This window comes from Neovison vison, chromosome 8, assembly GCF_020171115.1.
Source record: "Neovison vison isolate M4711 chromosome 8, ASM_NN_V1, whole genome shotgun sequence".
NCBI lineage: Eukaryota > Metazoa > Chordata > Mammalia > Carnivora > Mustelidae > Neogale > Neogale vison.
In genome coordinates, this window is record NC_058098.1 from 117,459,517 (window position 1) to 117,472,571 (window position 13,055).

Here is a 13,055-nt window from a genome sequence, read left to right on the forward strand (position 1 = left end):
TACATACTACAACTTTTATAACTTTGGCTTTCCTAGAAGTTTTAATCTATAGGGATCTTATGTAATTGTAATGGTCCAATTTTTTTCTCAAGCTTTGAGAAACTCAGATGGAAAACCTATATAAGTCAGAACACTTATCTCTCCATTAATCTGTATGATCTTGGCTGAACCTTGACTCCAATGTGCCTCAGAGTAACCAAATGGATAATGATGGTGATAATTTCTACCTTTATTAGTAAGGTTCTTACTAGGATCAAATAAGAGCCATGAAAAATGCCTTCAAAGATAAAGCAGTATACAGTAGTGATACAGTAGTTGAATGTTTAATATGTAGTATTAACTGAGCTCTAATGACAGTAGAGAGAAAACCTTAATGGTCAGCTAAACCAGAATAAAATCTGTGAGTTAGAATAAAATTGGAACATATTGAAAGTACAGAATGCAAAAAAAGAAAAAAATCATTAGATCATTTTCTCCTCCTTCTTTAATTTACAGTGTAATGTGGGATGAGAAGTGAACTTGTTATATTCATGGAGCAGATGAGCTATTAAATTAATTTCATGTAAACATACCAGATAAGAAAGAGCATGTTTATTGACATGGAAAGTCACTTCACTTTTCTATAAATTACTACCATACAGATGCTTATTAATGTAACGTTTTTCATGTAGTACCACCAAGGAAAGCCTGTCTCACAGAGAGGAATCACATTTGAAATTGCCAAAAATTTTGAAGCACAGTGCCAGGTATAACATAAGTGCCTAGTTAATATTTGTAGACTGATTAGAGAAAAGAAAACATTTATGTATAAACAAGAATATTAAATATAGGAGCACACAGATAATTCTTTTACTCGGTATCTCAATACTATGTCCAGTTTGGAGCCTGAAACATGAGTGTTTGGAGAACTTGGAGTAGGTCCAGAGAAAACCAATGCAAATGATTAAAGAGTTGGAAAATGGGGCCTATAAATCATGACTACAGGAATTGGGGCTTATTTAACCTGAAAGAAAAAGCTCCATGAGTGTACCAGATTCTCATATCTGAAACTTGGAGATGGTGAGATTTGCCGTGACCCATGCATCCAGCTGTGCAAGCAGAAAAAAATCCAGAAGCAACAAAGATATTTTCAAAGCATCACTATTATTTCTTTAAATAGCTAATTCTCTCTCTTCTTGTGGTTTTCAGAACAACCAACAGCAGCCCTAAGACAGGCGGGTGTGTACACCAATTCAATCCACACACATTTGTCAAGTGCACCTAGCCTTGCCGGGCATTGCAGAGAGAGAGGAGTAGGTACACAGCCCAACGCCACCCATCCCGGAGCATGAGGGTTAGTCAAGGAGATTCCCAAGCAAAGAGAGTCCCAGGATGTCTGGAAACCTCCCAGGTCAGAGGCAATGCAGAGTCCCTTGGTTTCTCTAAGGAAGACACACTCAAGTTTACTTGGGAGGCTGGAGAGGAAAAGAAGCTGCGTCGCTGGATTCTTGATGCTGCAAATGAGTTTGCTGGGCAGAAGTAGGCCCTAAGGCCGTTCTATGTAAATGGAAGAGCATGCCCTGAAATATCAGGCAAGACAGAGTAGATTTGAGAAATGTTATCACCTCCTCTTCAGAGATAAGAAACTAAGGCTCAAGGGTCTCAGTGACAGGTTAACAGCAGTTAATGTCAGAGCTGGGACTTGAACCCACAATTCCTGATTTCAAGTCTGTTACGGCTCTTTACAAATCCTTGTTACTCATTTAGCAGTTCGAACATGCTGTAGTTCGTCCAATAAATAATTTCTTTCCATTAGAACTGAAGCTGTTATCTATAGGACATCCATCTTGTTGAGTAATTTGAGGGTGAGGGGAGGGAGATACGATGTCATCGTGGTCACAGGATACAAAGTCACTGAATTCTGTAAACACACACACACACACAGATGCACAAATGAGTTACTTACAAACACAGAGAGTTTAATTTATCCAGTCATTTAATAAAGAATAAAATATCTCATCTTTAGGTGTTCTGTTACATGCCACATGGTAAAGACAAGACATATAAACTGGAATTAAATCATTTCCAATTTTTTTGTTTTAAATTAAAACAAAATACACCACAATACTTGTGCTGTCAGGAAAAAGGTTTTCAGTTATCGATCCTGCTACAGCCTCATGTCTTTTTTTTTTTCTCTCTTGTGTTTTAAATAGAAACATTTCTTGTGCCTTCAATCTAAAAATAATCAAGAAATTATTCTGGATCAATACACACAAAATTCAGGAAGAGAAGCAGCTTATTGGAGTCCACACAAATTGCAAGATAAAATAGGAGTCAGGATATTTGGGGGTGTGGCAATGTACTAAATCTGAATTTTTTATGTCACAGTCATTGACTGAAAATAAAGAAAAAAATATATTTCCCATTCTTTTTATTTCTGTTTTGAAGGTTCAGCAGAATAAATTTCACAGAAAACAAATATTGGGGAAAATGAAACAATTCTTCAAGACCTCCTGGTATTTCTTAAAAGGTTCTCAGGCAATCTCCCAGTTAAATAAGTTGCTCTAGAAAACCTCACACCAATATTCCTACCTCGCCATGTTTTCAAACTGACCTCCTTTTACCCTGTTACATGACTGAAAATCACCTTAAAATTCAATATGAGAGGATGAACTTTTTGGTTCAATTTCTCAAGTGTCCTGATTGTAATTATATCCAGTTTGTTGACAGTGGCTCGAGGACATGAGAGCTGCCCTCTTTGTTCCTGCTTGCTTGTCCTCCTGTCCTTGCACAGAACCCTGCAACAAATGAGGGACACACAGTTGTGCTCCATGATTCACGCCTGCTTGTGATTGCCCCTGGGTGCTTGCCTGTAGGAAGACACTGAGAAGTCACTGAAAAGGAGGGAAATTTCTTAGCCATTAGTTTTTAAGAATCGCAGCTGCCCCATATGATTTATGACATGAACATCATGACCTAGATGTTCTCAGAAGGTATTAGTCTCCCCAGTCCCCTTTCACAGCACTCCTGAGTTCTTTTCCTTACAAAGAGTGCATCTAAAACTAATAATTTTGAGTATAAGTTTTAGTACATGCTTGAACTCTAGACTTCATGTCAGGCTAACCTAAAAAACTGGGAAATTCGATCTCATCCTATCGTGAGCTCTCATCAACTCTGACGCCACTGTAGAGAGTGTTCAAGCTCAGAGACTGGCACTAGCTGGTGCTCATACACTGGCAGGGAGATCATGCAAACTAGCCTCTGCAGGGATAGGTCTCCAGAGTGAGGTTTGGAGGCAAAGCCTTCCTCACCAAAAGCTGCAGGTACACAAGCCAAGGAAATAGCTTGGGTTAAAATGGGAAGTGTTTGGAACGGTGAATGGAACCACAGATAAACCATATTCTACAAACTGAGATTTAAGTGGCCAGGCTGTCTGTTTTAGGATCCAGCAGATTTTCTTGATGAACAGTGGGTCCTTAAGAAATGGTGCCCTGGGTAGAAGAATCAGGAAAGGGAGTAAACCCTAACTCTGTTTGTTATGAAGGATGCCTGTATCCATCAGGGCTGGCTGGGTATGCTGCAGTAAAAATCATCCCAAAACCTGAGTAGTTCAAAAGTTCATTCTCACGTAGGCTGCGTGTCCATTAGGGGGTTGCTGGGGAGCTCTACTCTGTTAATTATCTCTCAGGAACCCAGACGAAAGAAAAGTTCATCATACACTATCAGGGAGTTTCAGCATTGGCAGGGATCTGAAAAAGATAATAGGGTCAACCATACACCCAAAACTTAAATCCGCTCTACAACTTCCCTCCACAGTTAATAGCCAAACACTTATGATGAGGGGGACCTCACTGTCTCTCAAGAGAGCCTTTTCTATCTTTCCACAACTGGAAAGCTTCAGATCAATATAAGCACACGGTTATGATTCATTGGTCCTTTTCCATCTCTGGAGATGGCTAAGAATATACAATACTTCTAATCCCACTTTTAAATGATAAGCCTTGAAACACTTAAAGATGTTTGTGAGATTTAAGAAAGAAAAATTGTTTCCCTTAGGAACAATGGCTAATACACATGAGTGGCTTGGCATAAATCTCTTCTTCAAATTAGTTCAACTCCATGTGAGAATAATGTGATGTTTTGATGACATAGATGGATGAAGATTAAAACCTGGATGGATCTCATATTAAGGGTCCCAATTACAAATATGAAGTGCAAGTTCTAGGGTAATGAGGGAAGAGGGGAAGAGCACAGCCCCTGGGGCCAGAAAGTGTGAGTCAGCTCAGGAAAGAAGCATAGCAGAGTTTCTCTTGACCTGCCAGCCCTTTGTATCCTCTTTATGACTTTATGGGGTCAGAGAGACTACCTTTCAAAAATGTCTCCTAGAATAAGTCAGCTTCGTTGTTGAGTTATCTCATATGCAATAACAAATCAAACAGAGGACTTTGAGGCAACTGTCATTTTTTAAATTTTTTTTTTTTTTTTTAGAATTGATCCAATTCTATATTGTCCATTTGCTTCCCATTCAAATCCATTATAGATCTTTCTCTTCTCTGGTCTTTGGCTCAGCTAGCTGACTCCTGTGGTCAGAATGACCCAAACTCACTAGCCTGCTAGTTTCCAGTTGAGTTTGGTCAACAGAAGACAGTTGCAGAAGATAAGACGGTGGGGGGAGCAGAGATTGGGTTATTTATTCTCTCTTCTCAGACAAAATGATTCTGGCAGCCGCTATGATAGATCCTATAAGCCATTTCCTCCCCCAGGGCTTTAGCTAGCTCAGGCAATGAAGAGCAGTCAGACATCCAGCAGACAACAGCCAGCAGACAAGCGTTCCTCAGGCATACCTCTTATTTAGTCTCATAGCAGAATGCCTCAGACAGACATTTCCATAGAAAGGTTTTCCCCAGCACCTGATTTTCTGGCAAGTTCCAGCAAGTTCTGCCAGTGCAAAAGCAACTTCTTTACCATTCAGTAATTCATGATTGTGTTGTTCAACAAATAGTGTCTCTTAACATCCCCTCACCCAGAGTGGTGGTTCTTCCTTGTATGTTCTCTCTTAACTAGAGAGAGTACTGATCATTATATCTGCCATTCATTTATTTCTTTGAGTTCTGTTCTTACCAACCAATCCCTCATTCTCATTCCATGTTATAGTTAATAATACTTTAGATTAATAAATTTTGTCTGCTTAAATTACCATAGGATTTCACTCTTCTTACTGAAACCTGACTGATACAATAGGGAACAATTCTTGGTAAAGTTTCTTGTACTTATACAGTAGTTGCATTCCTAAGAAATTCAGAAATTATATAATGCTGCAAAATATAAGCTTTTTGTTTATATGTAAAATGGAGTTAGGGTGCAAACTCAGAAAATTACAAAGTTTTTTTTACCTGTGTGCAAGCGGGTCACTGATATCTATACATATTGTCTACAACATTGTCATATGGGGTCACCATGCCCGGCAGAGCTATGTCAGTGGTGCTTCCAAAAATCCCATAATCCACAATCTACACAACTGTATGTGGCAGCCCTATACTACAAGTGTACCCATTCAGATACTTGAAAGCTGGACAAGATGTAGGACAATTCTTCACTGTGCAGGACCATCCCACTTATTGCAGTATACCCAATGTCTCTGATCTCCATCCATTGTATAACAGTACCACATCCCATTCATTCCAACAACCGAAAATACCCCACACATTTACAAACCGGTCTTCTGGGAACAACAGCCCACGCGTGCCTCATTTCTCTGAGCCCCCCTTTTAAGGGCTCATTCTTGCTCCAGTCACACCAATCTCCTCGATAGTCTCTAAAAAGTCCATGTTCCCTCCATCCTCAAGAACCTTTGCAACTTATTTCTCTGCATGGAATGCTCTTGGGCTCCGTATCTCCAAACTCACTTTCACTCCCTTCAGACTCCTGCCCAAACGTCATCAGAGTCCTTCTCTGGGCCACACTATGTAAGGTAGAAATACTGCACCCATCCCAGCACTCCTCATCACTCATGTTTTGCTCTATTTTTCGTAACATTATGACCACTGTCAATAGCACTCTACACTTTACTGAGTTACCTGAGTTGCAACTTGAGACCAGGGACTTGACCTGTTGTGTTCACTGCTGTATCCTCGGCACCAAGAACAGTGCCTTACTTGTACTAGGCACTCAGTGATTATCTGTGCAATGGATAGTCTATGGTAACAACTTCACTCATAGTAGCACATGCTCAGTAACCCTCCTTTTCCTGTTCCTCCAAGTCAATGAGTTCAATCACTTTACTTCCCTTATGCTCCTCCCCACCCCAAAAGTGAATTGCACTGCCCCAAAGTAGATCACAGTGTCAGCAAGCCCTATGCTAGAATATTAGAGCACATCGATGTTTCTTGTATGGGGGGATAAATGCAGAACAGCTTTCAGATGAGGAAATCACACGATTTCCCTAAGTTTATTCAATGTAAGTAGGCCTTCCATATAGATTTGGAAGGCAAAGATAAAAGAGTAGAAACTGGACCTGGCCCGATGCAAATCACTTAGAATACATTATCATATTCAATCATAATACATTATCACATTTAATCATACAACCTTCTTGAAAAAATAGAGGAAACTAAAGCTATTTCACCTAGGAGAAAACTAAGGTCCAGTGATAGTAAGTGTATGTTGGAGTGGAATTCAAAGCCATGTCTTTCTGACTCCAAGATGTGTGGTTGTTTTACCACATCACTGAGGGGCGCCTGGGTGGCTCAGTGGGTTAAAGCCTCTGCCTTCAGCTCAGGTCATGATCTCAGGGTCCTGGGATGGAGCCCCGCATCAGGCTGTCTGCTCGGCGGGGAGCCTGCTTCCCCCTCAGTCTCCGCCTGCCTCTCTGCCTACTTGTGATCTCTCTGTCAAATAAATAAATTAATTAAAAGAAAAAAAAGAGTCGGAGTTACCACATCACTGAAAGGAGACAATGAAATATGCTGAGCACAAGTGAAATTTCCTCACAATTCAAGTACCATTTTTAGGGGTAACTCCTTCTAGAGAAATGTCCTGATTCATTTCTAAGAGTATTTATTCCATACTCATTCATGAGTAATATCTAGAACCACTTTAAAAATAAAGTCACCTCTCCCTCATCTTTAGATGAGTTATGCAAAATTTTGGCTTGCCCATGGCAAACTTTTGTTTAGAGTCAGTTTATTAACCAAGTGCACCAACTCTGCTTAATGAATTGCTTTGTTGATATTATTGGCAGTTTGTATTCTGCCTACTTAATTACTGTGTTCTAAAATAATCAATCTTTCTTGTCTTAGCATGGCCAAGGCAAATCACGAGACGGATAGATGCTTCTGTGCTCCTCCCACCCTTTCCTTGTTAGAATCTGACTAGAAAACAGAGAAACAAAAAGAAGATACACTAGAAGGAGAATTCCTTACTTCACAGTAGGTCTGACCTCTGCAGGTCAATAACCAGATTCCAAGTAGGCCAGTATCCATCCCAGCAGCCAGTGTTCAGCTGGCTTCGGACCAGTGGTCTTAACCTTAGAAATCAAAGAGATGTTAATCACTTCTGTGGGCACAGTATTGAGTGTTCTCTACATTATTAGTTAATCCTTACAATATGAAGATTTACTGTTAGCTCCAATTTACACGAGATGTTGAAAAACTTGACTAAACTTAAATATAAAGGAGCTAGAATCTTACCCAGATCCATCTGATTCTAGGGCCTGCGCCCTTGACTACAGCACTATGGTGCAGCACAGGAATGTTCCATATCAGGGAGGGCTGGAGCCTCTCAATTCCCAGTGCTAGTCTGTGGAAGCAGAAACTTTGGTAGACAGAAGGGGACATGATCCACACCCCGGGCCAAAAGCAAGACACAGCCAAGTGGGCCCAGGCTCTAGTTAAGTGTACCAGGGCTCAGGGCAGTTTCCAAATTCCAGCCAGGAGCTAGAATGCCAGAGCAAGAAAGAAGACGGAGGTCAAGACCCTCAAGTAAATGAGCACAACAGGAGTAAAGAAATAGTTGTCAGGTATAGGAGTGCCTGAGGCTGCTGGTGACATATATAATCTGTGATTTCACAGATCACTGTGTCTCAGTTCAGGCAAGGCACTGCACACAGCATCTCAAAATCTACTGGGTAGAGCCAAATAAAGGAACCTGACTGCAGATAAAAGATTTCAGAAGACCTTATAATCCAACAAACAATTATCAAGTCTCTTACACGTACACAGCATTATCTGCTTCACTCATCCCATTAATATTTCTTGAGAACAGACTATGTACCAGTTTTTTGAGTTTAGACAGTTGAGATCCTATCCAAATTTGAATAGTCTAAATATATATTTTGTTTATCTCTCCAGATTTGCACTCATTTTTAACCACCTTGTTCCCGACTTGTGTTTCCTGGAACTTGACTGTAGTCGGCATCTCCCAGGTAGAGGAAGGGAAGAGGATTCCAGGCCAGGAAGTAAGTGGCATGAACAGACAACCTGAAATGTGAAAGATCTCTGTCTGCTTTGGGGAAAGGTGAAGAGTACACGTGGGTGAAATGTAATGTCAGGGACATGGTAAGTGTGGATGACAGAGTCACCATCTTCATTTTACTCAGGTCCCAGAGGGAGATGATATAGAAGTAGCTGGAGGCAAGTACAGCTTTCATGTGGTACATCCTACCACACTCCTCCTACCTGGATGCTTTAGCTTTAAGTCCATCTCATTTTCAGGAGGAATGTGCTTTGAAATCCAATCATTTCAGTTTCGGATCTGTTCCAAGGAAGGTTTGAGTTCTTGGAGGAAAACCTGGATGGGTTCCCAGCCTCTCCTCAGCCCAGCCTTCATTCACAGTGTGATTTCCTCATTCTCTTTGATGTCAGTTTTCAGAACATCATTGGGTGTAACCCCTATTCAAACATAAGTTCAATAAACCCATCCAAAACCAAATTCAAATGTTCTCACAGTTTTCCTCTTTTAGATCGGCCATGTCTTGATCAGATTCACCTCCCAGATTTGAGAGTCCTCTCTTTCTGGCCATCAGAAGAGCCACCGTAAAGCAACGACTGGCCCTACACAAGAGTGCTCCCATAAGGGGGCACGTAGAGGCTGAAATCCAGCACCAGTTCTGCTCTTGAGGTCGTGGAACTGACAGGCAGCAATGTCCAGCCCCAAAATAAAGCATCTGGCTCTTTCCATTCCAAGACACTTTTTAGGCTATCAGAGGCCACGTGGCCCAATAGGAAAAAATAGGCCTATATGACACGGTCCTATTTGGGTTGAAAAGAATAATGACAAAAGAGAATAAATTTGTCTAGAAGAAAAGGAGTTGAACTCTAGGACAAAAACAAAATGTGATTTTATATAAAATAATACAATGTGTGGGATCCCTACTGGTTCGGTCAGTTAAGCATCTAATTCTCTCTTTTTTGGTTTAAGATTTTATTTATCTATTTAGAGAGAGAGCATGAGTGTGCAAGCAGGGGGAGGGACAGAGAGAATCTCAAGCAGATGTGGTGAGCATGGAGCCTGAAGCAGGGCTAGCATCCCACTCTTGATTTCAGTTCAGGTCATGATCTCAGCATTGTGAGATGGAGCCCTGCATCAGGGTACACACTGGGTGTGGAACCTGCTTAGGATTCTTTACCTCCCTCTCCCTCTACCCTTCCCCTCTTCCCTCTCTAAAATAACAACAACAATAATAATAATAATAATAATAATTCAATGCATGCAAAATAAGTGCTTGTCATACAGTAAGCAGAACAATAAAGGCTACTTGTTACTCTTACCAGTAATAATAATAACAACATTATTATTGTTGTTGTTGTTATTTCCAGGATATTGAGAGTATTTGTGTAATAGACTTAAAAAGAGTTACAAATGAATCCACAGCTAATATGCTATCATTTCAATGTAAATTGAATGTAGCAATTCTGATCTATAAAAGAAGACTTAAACTCAGTCATGATTTTTTTTTTTTAAAGGTGATCCAAATATGGCAATGTTTTAACTATTGACAGAACTGGGTGGGAAGATAGATGCTCCAAAGTTATATTATTCTTGTTTATTTTCATGCTTAAAATATTTCCTAATTTTATATAATATATGAACACTTCAATCTCCCCAAATGGAAAATGTAGCCTTGCTACTGGGAGTGGGGGCAAGGAATCGCTGACACTAAGTGGCTGGGATCTGGTCCCCTTACTTCCTCTGTGACCTTGTGCTAGTCATTTCACCTCAAGCATTTTCTCACCTATAAAATATGAGAATCAGACTAGATGATTAAGGTTCTTCACTCAAATTTTATGACCATGTCTACTCTTTGGCAGCTAAAAAAGATGGGGCTAATTTTAATGCATATTGTCTGTCCCCATATCTTGCTTATAACTGATTGCAAATGCCTAGAAGCTAAAATAAAGGGTCAAAAAAGTGCCATCTGTTTCTATTACCAATTACTTTATGAAGCTGCCTCAAGTTTAAAAAAAAATTTAGTGAAAAACAGAAGTTGGCAAGAAATGTGCTGTAAACAATATCACCCCCACACATTTATTGAATAATTCATAACCAGTATGTGGTAGAAGCATAATTTTTAAATGACATCTTCCCCAAATACCTGAGTTTTCTGACATCAGTAGCAAATGATTTAGTTGGCATTATTTTGAAAATCACAGTGTTTAAAGATTAACGTCTCAAATTTAAAGTTATTTTATTCTTATCAATTTCCTTTGAATCAATTTTGCTGTATTATATTGGAATGAAATATTTGCCATAGTTGACTATCCCCCCCTTATTTCTTTTCACTATCCCTTTTCTATATTCTTTATCCAGTTTTTTTCTCATTGAAACATTCCATTTTTTTCCTCACCAATGAGACCCTTCACTTTTATTCAAACTGCATTAAATAATCTTGCAATTTGATGTTAATATGAGACTATTCTATTTAATTATCAAAAGCTTTCTCTTAGCACCTAGTATGTTCCCAACAAACTTCTATGATTACTTCTATGATTTTCAATCTGATACAATGAAAATCGTATTTGTTGCATTTTATTTTACTCACCTGGTCAGTACTAGCTCCACCACTTAAGATCCAGGTGATGTTGGTCATTACTCAATCTCTCTACACTTTAGCTTCCTTATCTGTACAGTGTAGGAACAGAGCAAGAGTTCTGAAAATGAGAGATAAAAATAAAACCATTACAATACAGTAAGTCCTCAGTACTTATTAATCATTACTATTATTGCTGTACCATCACCAGTGCTGTTTTATTGAAGACTGTTGACCTGCTTTGGATTTGCCGCAGATCCCCAGAGTAGGATTGTCACAATAGAGACAGCCTGGCTAAGGGGAAAAGGCAGGTGGCAGGTTCTGGAGAAAACTGCCTGACCTCAAACCCAACTCTGTCACTTATGGGTGGGGAAGTTTTGAATCTTTTATAGAACTTCTCAAAGCCTCAGCATTCTGGGCTTCAAAAGAAAGCTAGTAATGATACCTAACTTACTGGGTTTAGTACAGAAAATTTCTATAGTGCCAACCACTTAGTAAGTGCTTAATAAATAGTAGCTATGAACACTTAAAATTTATTCTTCTTTGCTATAAAAGCAACACAAATTTATTCTAAAACTCAAAAGAAGAGCTTTTTTAACAGAATAATACAAAAAGTTCAGTTTGTTTTACACAAAACAACTGTGTTTCCCAGTTTTCACAATCCCAGACAAGTAGTCTACACTGCAGAGGTAGCCAAAATCCTATGCAGCTTTCTCTTAGCACCTAGTGGGTTCCCCAAAAACTATCTAAATATTCCTTTCTCATTCTGAAATGATTATCTTACAGGAGAAAACCTCCACCATCTCCACAAAATCTGAACTTCCTTTCTCCTTGTCCCAACTAAAAAAGCAAAAATGCATGTGGACTCGCAAAACTGTTGATGCATTTTATTCTTTGGTCTGTGTTTGTAGTCCTGATTCTAGATACATCCACAGACTTTCTAACATCTGGTGGGAAATCTTTCCAATAATCTAGGTCTTTGGCATCATGTTGACAAAATTGGATGATTGATTGTTCCTGCCATTTTTTTTAATCCAGATGTTTGGATTTCCTGAAGACCTGGCCCAAGTGTTGGTTTGTTCTTGGAAATAGACTATAGTGTGAGCATCTTGAAATGCAGAGCTTTATTTGATAAACCTACTCAGCAAAGTACCCTATATACTTAATCTCATAGATGCTACTTGATTTGTTAGTCAACCAAACTGTGCATTGAAAAGTCATTGAAAGGATTCTAAAGACGCTATACTCAGGAAGTGTGTTAGCAACTGGGTACAAAAATGAAAAAACAATCATTAAATGGCACTTATGCATTTTAGGTACAAACTCCAGACTTCCATAGATTCACTTCATGGCCTGAAAAAGACATAGTTAAATTTATCTTATGGCTGAATTGTGTTCTCAATGCCCTGTTGGTAGTCCAAATAAATTTACCCAATAGCAAAAGTTATAAAGGATGGTAAAGCTCCAAGGCCAGTCCACAAAAATCTACTTAACTGGCAACAAAGCTGCATGTGATTAACCAATTCCCAGAGCTCTCTGCCTTGAATCTCCTTGGTCCTGCTGTCCTACGACTTTCAGAGACTTAGCATCCTGACAGCTACACTGCTCTAAGCTGAGACCTTCCCAAGCTATAACCCCTGATCTCAGCAACTTCAGACCCTGAAGAGCTGACCAGCTGTGGAGAACAGGGCCTCAGGGAGGCTCTGTTGCTAGGCAGCTTCCACCTCAGGAAAGCAAGATTTAAAACATGTGGACACACCAGTAATATTTACTGCCTTAATTTTCCCTCCAGTTTATACTTCTCAGCATCTAATTTTATAACACCCGGTATTTCCCAGTTTTAATGTCTTTCTAGTCTTATTTTTTTCTTCTTAGTCTTTTAGTGGTCAATATTTTAAAGACCAATCTGAGGAATTTTAATTTGCAATGATAAACCCACGGTGGTCCATAAATTTGGTCCCTCCTTCCCCAACACCAACAAATTGAGTCCTGGAATTACCGGTAAATGACCAAAAATATGAAAACTGTTGGTGATTCAATGGGAGTTAAA

The 13,055-nt window shown here is 39.4% G+C and overlaps 1 long non-coding RNA gene across 1 annotated transcript; it reads right to left on the bottom strand.

Annotated features, from left to right (window-relative positions):
* Positions 1–2,398: 2,398 nt before the first annotated feature.
* Positions 2,399–7,524, bottom strand: LOC122915161. Its single transcript, XR_006386021.1, has 3 exons — positions 7,401–7,524; positions 3,608–3,728; positions 2,399–2,777 (listed from the first exon to the last, which is right to left on the bottom strand). It is a non-coding gene; the product is annotated as an uncharacterized LOC122915161 (long non-coding RNA).
* Between the last annotated feature and the right edge of the window lie 5,531 nt (positions 7,525–13,055).